The sequence below is a fragment of the Dama dama genome, chromosome 3 (assembly GCF_033118175.1).
Source record: "Dama dama isolate Ldn47 chromosome 3, ASM3311817v1, whole genome shotgun sequence".
In the NCBI taxonomy this organism is placed as follows: domain Eukaryota; kingdom Metazoa; phylum Chordata; class Mammalia; order Artiodactyla; family Cervidae; genus Dama; species Dama dama.
Window position 1 is genome coordinate 40,284,591 of NC_083683.1, and position 13,766 is coordinate 40,298,356.

Below are 13,766 nucleotides of genomic sequence, written 5' to 3' on the forward strand. Positions count from 1 at the left end.
GAATTTAAGTGAGAACATCCTCCCTGCTAAAACAGCACTCTGATTAGATTCATTTCTAGAACTGCATTACTCACACATGGAAATAGTATAAATTTGTTACTAAACCATCTGCAGATGGTAGGGTTTATTTTCCCCCAGTAAACACCAGAGGCTGTGATGGTGCACTTTAGAACAAATGGGCTCATTTCTGCAGCCTTTTCATATTTTGCATAGCAATGTCCTGCTCACTGAACTGGGTCTCTAGTTCTTGAAAACAAAGGCTGTTTAACATTAATGATTGCATCTTGAAAACAGAGAACTTGTTTTGTTATAAAAGATGATTGCTTTTCTGTCCTGTCCTATTCAGCAAGATAAGGACTGCCATAATTCCATGAAGAACAGAGAAACTACTGAAATGACAGAATCCTAAGAATTGAAACGTACAGTAAGTGTCACCCAGGGGAAACCTCTGCAGTCTCTGAGAGACGCTTATTTCTGCTGCTCTGGCTGAATAACTTCTACTGATAAGATCCTTACCACCCTGCTGAGATGACCAGTAAGAGTTTATTGAATGTGCCAGTCTCTGTGCTGGGTACTGGGGATTAGGAGGCAAACAATATACCCATTGCTGTCCTCCTGGTCTCTGCCCTCATGGAGTCAGAGGTCTAGTAGGGAAAAGGCAAGTAAGCAAGCAGTTACGGGACATATGGGCTGTTTTAGTCACCTCCTATGCACCCTGTTGTTGAGGAGGGATTCCCAGCCTCGGGTCATGGGGATGGCTGAATATGTGACCCGCAGCACTGGACAGCTGAGACTAAGAGCAGTTTAGCAACCACATATCCTCATGGCGGGGTGGGTGGGGATTGGGGAAGATACCACACACCGTACGAAGATGGCTCTCAGGAGCCAAGTGGAACCATCAGGGTCCGTGAGAGGCAGGCTTTAGCATCAAGAGAGTGAGGAAGCCCCTGGTTCCCACAGGAGGATGTGATTGGCATGTTTGAATAGTTTGTGAGCTGGCAGGAAAATGAAACCCACCGCTGATGGATAAGCAGGAACTGCACCTGGTTGGGGCGGGGGGATACAGAGGGCTATTTAATTAGGGAGGTTATCCATCCACAAGAGCAGAGTGGGGAGGGGACCTTGCCATTGTGCCCTTTGAGGCCTCTCTGGTTTCATCAGATGTCAAGGCAGCAGGTAATAATACTGAGTGTCAAACTTAGTTCTTATACCATAGGGGATTCTATGGAGGGACAGTTAAAATATGATTTGCCGATGGGGCCTAGGCAGAGGAGATCGGGGCTGACATTCCTAAGAAAGAGAACATTTAAACAGAGACCCAAAGAATGAATTGGAATTAGACATTCCCAAAGGTGGGTTTTCAACTAGAGCAGAGAGGTGAGAGAGAGCCCAGGTTGTGCATATGAGGGGGTGGGGTGGGAGAGGCAGACTGAGAGAAGTGAGCCTCCCAGATTCTCCCTGCAGGTATGCAGGTGGGGAAGAAGAGAGAGAGGGAAGGGGAGCCTCATCAGGGCCCAGTCATATAGAGCCTACCTGTCCACAGCATCAGACAGGTGACCTCTGTGAGCCGGAGGAAGGGCTCGTGGCAGGCATGGCACAGGCTGGGAGGACTTGGAAACAAAGCCCCAATCCACATGGGAGGCCCTTTCCATGTGTGGACCCGTGCCCAGCATTACCAGGTACCCCGATATTTTCCAGAGAAGCCACACGTTTGGATTTGTAGACAAAGCTTTCAAAATTATAGATGTTGGCTCTACTGGAAATTTATTAAAAAAAAAAAAGCACTGTGCAAGCCAAGCAAAACCTATCATCCCACAGGCTTCTGGTGTGTAATCTCTAAGAAAAAACTTGAAAGCCATGAGAAAGAGTTGAGGGTTTACCCTAAGAGCCATGGGAGGTTTAGGAGCAACGGGGATCTACTGCATAGCTTCATAAGGGGCCAGGACAGAGTCACATCTGTATGTTAGAAGGATGGCACCTATTGAAGACCAGGTGGGATGCTAAGATGGCAGTGTCTCTGTCTGACCTGGGGAAGTGACTGTAAAGATTGAGAAAAGTTGTCTTCATTCCAGAATCATGTAGGAGGTAGGAGTGATAGGACATGGATGTCTTGGGGAGCGTGGGGGAAAGGAGTCAGATCTTTGACTTATCACAGTATCAGGCAGTCTGTTAGAAATCTCCTTCTTGCAACTTCTGTATGTTGAAGGCCATCAGGAGTCATCCTGAGTCTTTTCCTCATTATTCCATATGTAGAGGCTGAGGTGGATAGTAATTGATAGTGTGAAAAGTGCAAAGTTCTTTAAGCCTAGAACTTTGAAACCAGAATGAATATGATTGGTGGGGAGCAGTAAACTTACTGGCTGAGCCATAGGCTAAGATTTAATCGAATTTTTGTTTTCTGAGTTTTCATAAAGTGATGCAGGAGGCAAGCCACCCCTCAGAGGCATGCTGGGTGTGATGGGGATTCCAGACAATGATTAGAAACATGCAAGGCAGGTAATTCACTTGGATGGTTATTCAAATTTCTTATCAGAAGTTTATATCAAACTGAGTGAGGGGGGTAGATTCTCTGCCTGAGACTGAACATGACTAATTTAGCCATTTCTCTACATTCCAGAGAGATGAGACTTTAACACAATCCCCCCTTCTTGATAAATTCCCTTGGTATAATTTAGATTTTGCCCTCAGATACAAATGTGTAAGTTGTTTTAGCCTCCCAAGTATAGACAAGTAAGGGAGTCAGCATCCTGCTTGTATAAAGGAGGCAAGTGCCTTAAATGTGCCTGCAAACTCCCAAACTGAGAACAACAAAAACTAATTTAGCAGACACAAACAGTAGGCCTATGCAAAGGAGATTCTTGGAGGTTTTCTAGAAAAGCTGGATCCCAGGTATGTATGGAAGATGAGAAAGGCAGAAGGATAGTCCAGAGCACACAGGAGATCCTCAGCTTGTCCCAGGTCTAGCAGGAAAATCAAACACATGTCAGTGGGAACTCTTTCATCCTCCAAATGAAATGGAATAAACCCTGGATGCTGACTATTTTTTGGTCTTTCTTATTCTATTGTGTTGCTTTTTCTTAACAAAACACGTTTATTGTAGAAGATTAGAAAACAGTTCATTGTGAAAAAATTACGGAAGTAGACACATAGAAAAAGAAACAGAGAAGGAAGGAAGGAAAGGATTTGAGAGACTGGAGAGAGGAGAGCTCTAGTAATTCCAACACCCAGAGGTAACCTCAGTGAACATTGGATGTATATCTTTTCAGTGTTTTTTTCAGTGGATCCATGTATTATTAATTTTTTTCCAAGAGTGGCGTTCTACTCTTAATAAGGTATAAGAATATCAGTCAACCTGCTTAGGTAATTTGATTTATATCATAAACTTGCATTCTCTTGGGGGAGTAGGAATGGAAATATAATCTCAGTTCAAAAATGTCCTCACTTACTCCAGTACTTAGTCACCAGTCCACACAGGGCACTGTTGAGTCCTTTTCTTATTCAAACTGCTGATCCTCCAGACCCCTATCCTTTTAACTATGTTTGTTTCCTTCTTGAGTCACACTCAGCTGCAAGAAACTTAGTGAGCATGTCAGAGGGGGCCTATTAATTGCACGTCACTCTCAGACACAGAGGGCAATTCACCAGGGCCCAGGACACGCTACCTGGTTACGTAAAGCCTTCCTGCATACACACACATCTCTGGGCCGTTTCTTCCTCTGGCTTTTTACCACCTGCCCAGCCTGTGCCTGAGAAGAAAATGCAGGTTCCTCTTTCCCAGAGTTCTGCAAATGCCCAAGGAATTGTGATTTCCCTGCTTAGTTGACACCTCCACCCTGCATCTGAACATTCAGAAGGAGATTTCCTCCTTCTCATGGGATCTTCCAAATCTGTTATTCATGCTCTGAATTTTTGTTGTCACTATTGTTCCTTTGAAGGACTTTCAAAAGGAAAAGTCAGGAGAGGGTCCCATTTTCTCTCATCTGCTGTTCAATACCCATCGCTCTGGCAAAAACTTCAAATGGCCTCATTTGAGGCGTTAAAGTGTTAGTCGCTCAGTCGTGGCAGACTCTTTGTGACCCCAGGGACTGTAGCCCAACAGGCTCCTCTGTCCATGGAATTGTCCAGGCAAGAATACTGGAGTGAGTTACTATTTCATTTGAAGAGTAGAAGGGACGAAATATCAGGAAAGTGGAAGGAATGCCAGATAGAATTTTAGAGCGAGGTCCCTCCACTCTGCTTACAGGAACTTAGGTTCCAATTCCTCCAAGCAGGCTGGGAGGGGACAACCTGGGGGACAGCTTTCTAAGAGGAGGTGTAGGGGACAGGGTCAGTCCCTTGGCTCTTCTTTATACCTGTGGTCCATGAGCTTGCCCATCTGGATGTAAACTCACAGGGGACTTCCTTGGTCCTGGTCCTTGGCCCCTGGAGCCCAGAGCAAAGGTATCCATCCAGGAAGAGCCGAGTTTTCTTCCCTCACCTCTCACCTGCACTATGGGGGCACAGGGGAAGTCCTTGAAGGAATATAATCTCCTGGAGAGAAATGCACTTTCCAACACTAATGTAAATATGATTCATGCAATTCCCACAGCCAGGCTCCTTTTATGTCCCTAATTCGGAAACACAGGCCAGAGGTTCTTTCTTATCCTCCATCCCAGAAGGAGACCCTGAGCTGGGCTTGGTCCTGCTCCAGCATCTGAAGTAGAAACCACAGCCTTGAGATGATGCCAAGGCAGCCAATTAAGAAGGTGTTGATGACACTTCCCAGGAACATTTTTCTAGATGTTTAACTTTGACCAAAAGTTTAAGCTTCTAATAAACCCCAGGAACCTCACATTTTCCAGGGAATAGTGCCTGGACTCTTAAAAACTTGCAAGAATCTCCGATTCTCAGAAGGCTTTACAGCCTTCAAACTCACCCACCCATTCAACCTTTCTGGACAAAAACAAAGGCAATGAAGACCGTGGTTTCTCTGATTCCTGGAGAGTTTAGATGACTAAAGTCAGATAAGAAGCCTGGTGCCAATTCAGCCACCACATAGGCTTTGGGAAGTGAAGTCTGGCCTCGCTGGCCCTGCCCTCGGCCGCTGGGTAGCACAGGATTGGCAATGACAGCAGCAGCAGTATCTGTCAGCCCAGGAGCCTGGGGCCGGTGCTGGCCAGGCCTGGTTCCCTTCATCCGGAATTTTCTGTGTTCTTGCTTCACTCTGTCTTATTCAAAATGACCACAGCCTAGCTCTTGACATCTGAACGTATATGACCATCAATCCAGCAATCTTATTGGATGCCCTGCAAGTGGATGTTCATCTCTTCCATCTCCATCTTACAGATGAGAAAAGTCTCAGAGGAGCCAAGGGATTCATAAACCAGCAGACTTGAGCCTGGGTTCTGACCCACATTTGGATTTCTCAAGAGTAGGTGGGAACAAGAGAAGATCTCACAATATCAATCTCCCCAGACCCTGAGGTGATCTGGGAAGTGCAAGAAGAGGGGCCAGATTGAGTGGGAGCCCAGGGGAAACAGACATTGAGGGTCTTGGGATAGCAATTTTTTTAATCAAGTGGTGCAGAAGTAATTGAATAATTTTACAACTGGTACAGCAAGCCTGGTATGTAACAGCAAATATGAACCCTGGTCATAAACACATTAACTGAGATATCCAGTGGTTGGCTAAAAGTGGGAGGGATCCACTCTCTGGGTATGGAGTGGAAGGACTAACAAGATGGTCCGTTAGACCATCAGAACGTGAGGAAGGGAAGGGCATCTCAAGGCATTTCAGGGAGACTGGAGGGCAGCAAGCAGCAGGATCTGCAAACTGTTGTGGGGTCCAGGGTTGGGGCACCAGAGAGAATACTTATAGGACCTGAAACTGGGGGGACACACACTGAGACTCGGCCCATGACATCTTGACTGGGGAATTCTGATGTAACATTCTTATGTTTTGGACAGGTGGACATTTGTGGGTTGTTGTTTCTTGACTCAAAAGCACACATTATTAAACTTTCAAAAAAAATTTTAAACTTAGTATTCTTTAAAACAGACATCTTCATTCCATCATGTTCTCTGCTGCATCTTTGGTGCCTCCTATGCCCCTAAGCATAGGGTCCCTGCTCCCTAGTCCTCATTGGTGCTGTCTCACTCTGTCATCTCACCTCCCAACAATCTTGCTGGAACTGGATCCCCTTTCAAAACCTCAGACTGTTTAGGTGAGCACCAGACTCCTGCCTGCCTATTCCCAGACCCCTCTCCCCATGGGCTGGAGGCTGCTCTCCTTCTTTAACCATGGGTGGTGGATTTGCTGTGAATAAAGTTATCATGCCACAAATTCCTACCTGCTCTGAATATACCTTCCCTTTATACCTTTATCTAATACCTTTAAATATGTATATCTTTTATATAATACCTTTTAATAATATATATATATACCTTTTTTATAATACCTTTTAATAATATCTTCCTTCACCTGGATTCCCACTGCCTCATTCAATCCACTGAACTGGAACCCATTATACACCAGCTCCTGCAGGAAGCACACCAGGGGTCAACATGGATACCATAAAATATGCTTCCCGTCATTCCCCTCGGGGCCCAGGGCTGAGCCAGGCACATTCCCTAGTTCTCTGCTGCTGTGCCATCAGCTCTAAGTATTCCATGTATCCTTCTCTTCCTTACTCACTCCCCTTAAGGAAGACACATCACGTATTACATAAGGGTGCCATAAGTTACAAAACAAGGACAAGCCAACTGAAGTCATGGTTATCTGAACAAAATGTCCAACTCTCACCACAAATATTTAGATGAGTTCCATCTTTGTGATCGTGAGTGCTCTGAAGGAGAACATCCACAGTGCCCCCAGTGGAGACGTATCTTCAATGCAGGGAGGCATGTGACAAAGTCCTTGTCTTTTGCCACTTCTTTTCTACTCATTTTTAGCCCTGATGACCTAGGTTTATAGACTCAGAGAGGAAATAAGATGTAGTAGAAACATCATGACTGGATGTCCTAAGGCCTGAATTTTCATCCTGGCTGTGTGTACCCCAACCCAGCTGTGTTGCTCCACTTCACATCCCTTCTCCTCTTTTAAGACTTCAGTTCCTTAGCCTTAAACAGGGGACTGGGCGGGGGATGGGGGGGGGGGCTGGGTGGGGGATGGGGGTGGCTGGTTGATACTCTTTCTAAGTTAGTGATTCTCATTCTTTTTGTGTTTGCAGCCTACTTTCAAAGAGCAAACTATGGTGTAGCAATATTAAAAATTTTAAGACTCAAAACAACACTAAAAATGTCAGCAATCACTAAATACAATTCTTAGCAGAGCAGTGTCTCCCAGTGACTGTAAAATCACCCACAGTTATGGTTCAATCTCTGGCTATGTTTCACCACTTTATGATTCTTTGAGTGGAGCTGTTTACTGCCGTGACCTCCTTCTCTTGTGGACCACAGAGTCGGAACTTTCACATGTTCTGGAAGCTCCTCAACCTTTCATTTGCCTGGGCTTGACATTGTGCCCATGCCCCACAGAGCCTATTTGTTCCAAGTCTCACAACTCACGTTATCTCAATGTTTCCTCTGATGCACAAACTAAAACGACTTAAGGACTCAGATATAACCCAAATGGTTTTCCACATTGAACAACATTAGGTTAAAAATTGAGAATAACGGCTCTGTGGGCCATGACAGCTATGAAGTTTTAAATTTTTATGAATTAAAAAAAAAGTAACATTTTGAGAAAAGAACTATATATTTGAGGTAGAGCACTTAATTAAAGCACCAAGTCCATATCAATTGAAGAAAGAAATCCTCATGGATGAAAAAGTGAGCTCAGAGAGCACAGAGTGGCCCGAGGAGCTTGTCAGGTTTGAGAGGCAATAGCAGAGAAATGGGGCTTTCCTGGTGGCTCAGACAGTAAAGAATCTTCCTTTAGTGCGGGAGAGCGGGGTTCAATCTTTGGAACGGGAAGATCCCCTGCAGAAGGGAATGGCTACCCACTCCAGTATTCTTGCCTGGAAAAATCTCATGGACAGAGGAGCCAGGTAGTCTCCATGGGATTGCAAAGAGTCAGACATGACTGAGCAACTAAGCATACACACACACACAGAAGAATGATGAGCTGAATGAATCACAAAGAATGTGAGTAGCCAGATAGAGAGACAGTTTCTCTCCATTTCTAAAAGGTACATTTTTTCAGAAGCTGGCATTTTGACTTTTTGGTAATAGGAAGCAGTTATTTTTGGGTTCTGTTAAAAGATAAACTGAGGCTTATTAGACATTTTGAGAGTTTATTTGAGCAAGTATCTATAATCAGGCAGCTTCCAATCCCGCAGATGTGAGCCTGGGTCCTGGGAACACAGGTGTATGGGGGTGTCCCGGTGGGTCTCATCCTGGTCACTAGAACTATACAGGTCCTCCTTTCAAGGAGGAAAACACATTTTCCCTCTACCTTTTAGGGTGAACGCTTGGCTAAGACCCGCTTTTTTTCTAAGGCATCTTGTAAATGGATAGGCTTACCCAGGTAAAAGTTCTCAGCTGTGCCCACTGTAATTAAAGACTTTTGTAAGGTTTCATAAGGTAAGGTTAACCTGCTCACTTAGCGTTAAAACAAAATTGTGTTCACCTGATACTTCACGCTGGGCCCATCAGAATCAGCCGCACCCTGAACTCAATCCGGTTTTTCAGTTAGGCCCACCCTGACTCCGGTCCTTTCCAAACTGTGTGTGAAAAAGAAACGCTCACGTGAATCCTGAAAGCTCGTGAGGCAGAAGCCAGAGGCTCCGAGGTGGACGGTGGACGGGCGCAGGGAGGCCGTGAACTCCCGGGCTCCGCAGGTACTGTGTCTGGTTGCTCATTGTCGTTCCTGGGCCTGCTGGGGTCTCCTTTGGTTCTGCTTCTTACTAACAGAACTGTTAAAAGATAAACTGAGTCATATAAAAATTTTTAAGAGTTTAACTGAGCAAAAGTCAGTTTGAATCAAGCTGCATCCAGTCTAATACAAAGAAAGGCGCTCCGGAAGCTGTTTGGCATGAACGACTTACAAACACAAGTTTGTAAGGGAAATAAACTAGGCCCAGAAGTGGGTGGTTAATGCAAAGTTACTTTCCTTCAGGGGCGGGCAGGGGTCTGTCAGGCAGAGACCCCACTAGTGCGGCCCAGATGGTTCCTGACTACCTGGTTTAAGGCTCCATTTACTGGGAGAGCCAAAAATATAATGAAGTCCCAGTTGGTGATGTGGGGCTTAGCATAAGTGATGCCATTTGAGGCCTGTTGTCTTGTTTTTAACAGTTCTTAAATATGGTTGTTTGGGGATACCAAGTGGTGGGTTCCATTGTATTCCTAGAAATTATTTTTCATTTTCTCAAATGCCCTTTCTAGACATCAGCCAGTTGGTTTATTGTTCCAGGCACAGAAAATTATGACCAGTTTAGTGGCTGCTTATTACTGGTTGAGTTTCGTTTGTCAGAGAATGCAGAGGATCAAAGCTTTTCAGCATTAAGCAGAAACTAGATCAAAGGAAATCCTCATTTCACATCTCATAGGGCGTGACTTATCTTTAAATACAGAGAGTGGACATTTGGAATCAGTTTTTTATCATAAGACTGCTTTCTTCTGAGAAAACAACTTACCCAACCACCCACCCATATCTGTGCCAGGAATGGGGTGGGGTGTGAGCAGTGAAGCCTGTGAGCTTTCTCTCTCTAGTGAGTCTCACGCGTTGGTTCAATGATGATATTTTCATGTCTCTTCTGTGTCAGATGGGTGCTGAGTGCTTGGGGGTACGTTGGTGAGTGAAGACAGGCAGTTGTGTGTGTGATTGTGTTAAACTGTGGGGAGTGTTCCAACCAGGGACAAGGACACAGAGTCGGGGGGCAGGAGGAGGGGTGCTTCACCTGGTCTGGGCAGCCAAGAAGACCTCCGTAAACAAACACCTAGGGCCAAGGAGACCTGAACAGGTGAGGGACGGGCAGTGTGTGGAACAGCACATAACAGGCAGAGGAGATGAGGAAGCGGATGGCTCCCCAACGGGAAGTGAACAAGAGCAGTTCGGCCTGGGTGGAACAAAGATGGTGTTGCCAAGAAGGAACACTGAAGGGGCGGCAGCAGGCAGACCACAGAGGGCCTTCCGTGTCAGCCAGCTTAGAGCTCATCCTGTGTTCAAGGAACCATGAGAAGCACTGGAGGGTGTTAGGTAGGAGACTAATGTGATTGACTGTGTGAGTTTGAAGATTCCCAGGAGAGGGCTGATAAAATTGTGTGTGTGTTGGTAAATCTGAGAGTCTATGTGCAAGCCTGATTTCTCTCTTTTTTATAGTGAATTATCACTATGAAGGAAAAGTAAATCGTGAGCGCAGGCACAGGATGTCTCTGGGAAGACCAATGAAAGGCACAATGGCTGCTTCCTGGAGAGGAGCTGAACCCTGAGGGATAGAAGTGGAAGGAGTCTGATTTTCCACTGTATACCTTTTAACATTTTTGAAATGATATGACTGTGTTATCCCATTAAAGTGTTTTTAAATCTGAGCATGCATGGAAGAATTCCTTAAAGAGGATAGAGTCCAGTCCCCCTGGCAATGGAGGAATCCTTCCTTTTCCCTGATAGACAGGCATCCCACTGTGTCCAAACACTTTCTTTGACAGTTCCAGGGCTGAGAAGTCAAGTGTCTAGAATTTGTTCTAATGTTGAGCTGAAGTCCGTGTTCCCTCCCCCATGCCGTTTCCCCTCCCCATTGGTTCTAGCTCTTTCTTTGCAGTGCTGCGTCAGCTTCTTCCATTCCCCGCCAGTAAGTCATTTGCAGGAAGCTTCCCAAGTCAGAGGTCACAAGCAAAAAGCTGGCAGGTGAGGCAGGTGCTGTAAATGAGCAAAGCAGGCCTTGCCAGGTCCACATGAGTGTGCACCTTCCACCTGGAGATGGGACACAACGAGGGTAGTAGATGCCATGGCAGGAGACAGAGAGAGGCAATGAGTGTGTTTGTGCGGGCATGTGTGTGTGCGTGCTCATGTCTGACTCTTTGTGACTCCAAGGACTATAGCCCTCCAGGCTCCTTAGCCATGGGATTCTCCAGGCAAGAAAACTGGAGTGGGTTGCCATTTCCTTCTCCAAGGGATCTCCCCAACCCAGGGGTCGAACCCACTGACAGGTGGATTCTTTACCGTTGAGCAACCTGCAACTATTCCTCCCCAAGGAAATACTGCCCTGGAAGGAAGAGGGCCAGATATTGCCATTTCTTCCCAGGGACATCAGAAACTGAACATTTAAACAAATCAATTTAAAAATGTTGGCAGCTAGTTTTTTTTGTTTTTTTTTTTAATGTGCAGAACAAGAAAAATATATGCACAGCATGTGGATGGCAACCAGTTTACCATGTGCTCCATCATCTTTCTCACTTTGTTGTATTTTTTTAAACATTTATTTATTTGGCTGCACCAGGTCTTAGCTGCCGCATGTGGGATCTTTATCTGTGGCATGTGTGATCTTGTTCCCTGACCAGGGATCGAACTCGGGCCCCCTGTACTGGGAGTACAGAGTCTTAGCCACTGGACCACCAGGGAAGTCCCTCACTTTGTTGTGTTCTGGTTGGATTTGCAAGGGGATGCTTGTGCCAGTACCACTGTCATCCGTGTGGGCTGTTCATCAGTCTTGCTATAGCATTAGAGGTGGGAGTCAGGCAGCTGGGTTACAGTTCTGCTCAAAAGCACTGTATGATCTTGGGGAAACCACAAAAGCACGTCTTCCTATGTTTGCATTTCCTCAGTTGTTAAACTGGATCCTAACGGGGCTGCTTTACAGATGGTCTCGAGTTTCCCTTCTTTGCTGACCTTCAGAAAGTTTTGGAGCTGGAAGTCTGAGATGGGGGTGCGGGTGTGGTTGGGTGAGGCCCCTCTTCTGGGTCGCAGGCGTCTCCTCCTGCCTTCACCTGGTAGAAGGGCAAGGCTACTTTCTCTGTTCATTATCCAGCCACAAGCTTGACTGTTTTCAGTTGGGGAATTGAAATAGGGCTCTTCACTTGGATAAGATGAGCAATCAGGGGCTTCTGCTAATGAACAGGGACTGAGCTCCAATTCACAACATCTTGAGAGACAGGCCATAGCAGCATATTTACTACTAAACTGTGCCCAGGGAGGTGTTTTGCCAAAATTTGCCTCCAGTACGCTGTCAGTCAGCTAGCTGCCTCCTAAGAAATCCCTTTGGAGGAGTCTCACCCGCCCTTCTCACTGTCCCATGTCTCCCCCTCGGGGTTCTGGAGAGTTCTTTCCCCAGCCAGAGGCCATGTGGACAACATTGGTGATGGTGAGGTGGGAGGTAGATGGCCCTCCAGAATAAAGTGGTAGGAGATTCATTCTCTATGGACCAAAAGTCTAAGATGACAATAGCAGGACAGTTAAGAGAGGAGGCTAGACCTTGCCCAGACCATGTATTTATCCTTCTTGAGGTCAGGAGACCTCCCGGACTACACATGGGCAGAGCGGCTCCTTGGAGGTCAAAGGGGAGTGATGCCAAGAGATACTCTACTATAGGCCTCTGCGGTAGAACCCATCTTGGCCAAGAGTTGTGTGTGCACACTTGGGAGAATCCTGAGATATACAAAATATGGACTCTGAACCAGGCAAATCAAAATGACTGGCCAAAGGAAACCAGAAGAAATGCCCCATAAAGGTAATTCAAACTGCCATGAGGGTGCGACTCAGGGACTCTCCCTCTGGAGTCTACCCATGTGTCTATCAACACGTACTGTACTCTTCTTCCTGTTAATAAATACTTGTTTCATTCCTTTCCGTCTTTGTGGGAAATTTTTCCTGTGAAGTTGAAGGGTAGGACCTGATCACTTCCCTGGTGGTTCAGTGGTTAGGATTTGGTGCTTTCACCATCGTGACCCAGCCTCAATCTGTGCTCGGGGAACTTGAGCCCTGCTTCAAGCTGCTGCTGCTGCTGAGGCCACCAGAAATCAATGGGACCCCTGCCTCCCAGCTCACCCGTCTTCTTCCCCATCTCATTTTGTCTTGTCTCTCCAGGCACCCTAACATGCCTCCCATCTGTAAATACTATCAGGAGTCGTTAAAGACAGAGCATTTTTCAGTTACTCCTAGTTTTCCTTTTCCTCTCTCCTGCTAAGCCCTGTAAGAGTTGAGTAAAAATGAGCAATTATAGCATTTATGTACCATCCATGCCCATCCATATTTACAGCACAGTAAATATGACTGTGCACATCTGTGATAGTTGATTTTATGCATCAAGTTGACTAGATCAGGGGATGCCCAAAGGTGTGGTTAAATGTCACTACTGGGTGTGCCTGTGAGGGTATTTCCAGAAGAGATTAGCATTTGAATCCGTGGACCCAGTAAAGTGGATTGTCCTCCCCAGTGTGGGCGTACATTAGGCAATCCACTGAGGTCTGGAGTAGAACAAGAGATGAAGGAAGGGAGCATTCCCACTCTCTACCTGACTATCTGAGACGGGACATAAATCTCCTGCCCTCAGTATTCCTGGTTCTCAGGCCTTCAGATGAGGACTAGAATATACGCCATTGACTCCAGATCTTAGCCTTCTGATTGCACCACCAGCTTCCCCAGGTCTGAAAAGTGCAGATGGTGGCACTTCTCAGTCTCCTTCTCAGCCAATACTTTATTATAAAGTATGGTGTGTGTGTGTATTCATATATATGTCATATATTACTATATAAGATATTATATATATATGTATATACACATATTTCTTTCTGTTTGTATGCATACATATTTTCATATGCATTACAGATTTACTGCAAGGAATTGACTATAGG

The 13,766-nt window shown here is 45.8% G+C and overlaps 1 long non-coding RNA gene across 1 annotated transcript; it reads left to right on the forward strand.

Annotated features, from left to right (window-relative positions):
- The first annotated feature begins 287 nt into the window (after window positions 1-287).
- Window positions 288-10,419, forward strand: LOC133044427 (uncharacterized). Its single transcript, XR_009689935.1, has 3 exons — window positions 288-424; window positions 8,670-8,818; window positions 10,300-10,419. It is a non-coding gene; the product is annotated as an uncharacterized LOC133044427 (long non-coding RNA).
- The last annotated feature ends 3,347 nt before the right edge of the window (window positions 10,420-13,766 follow it).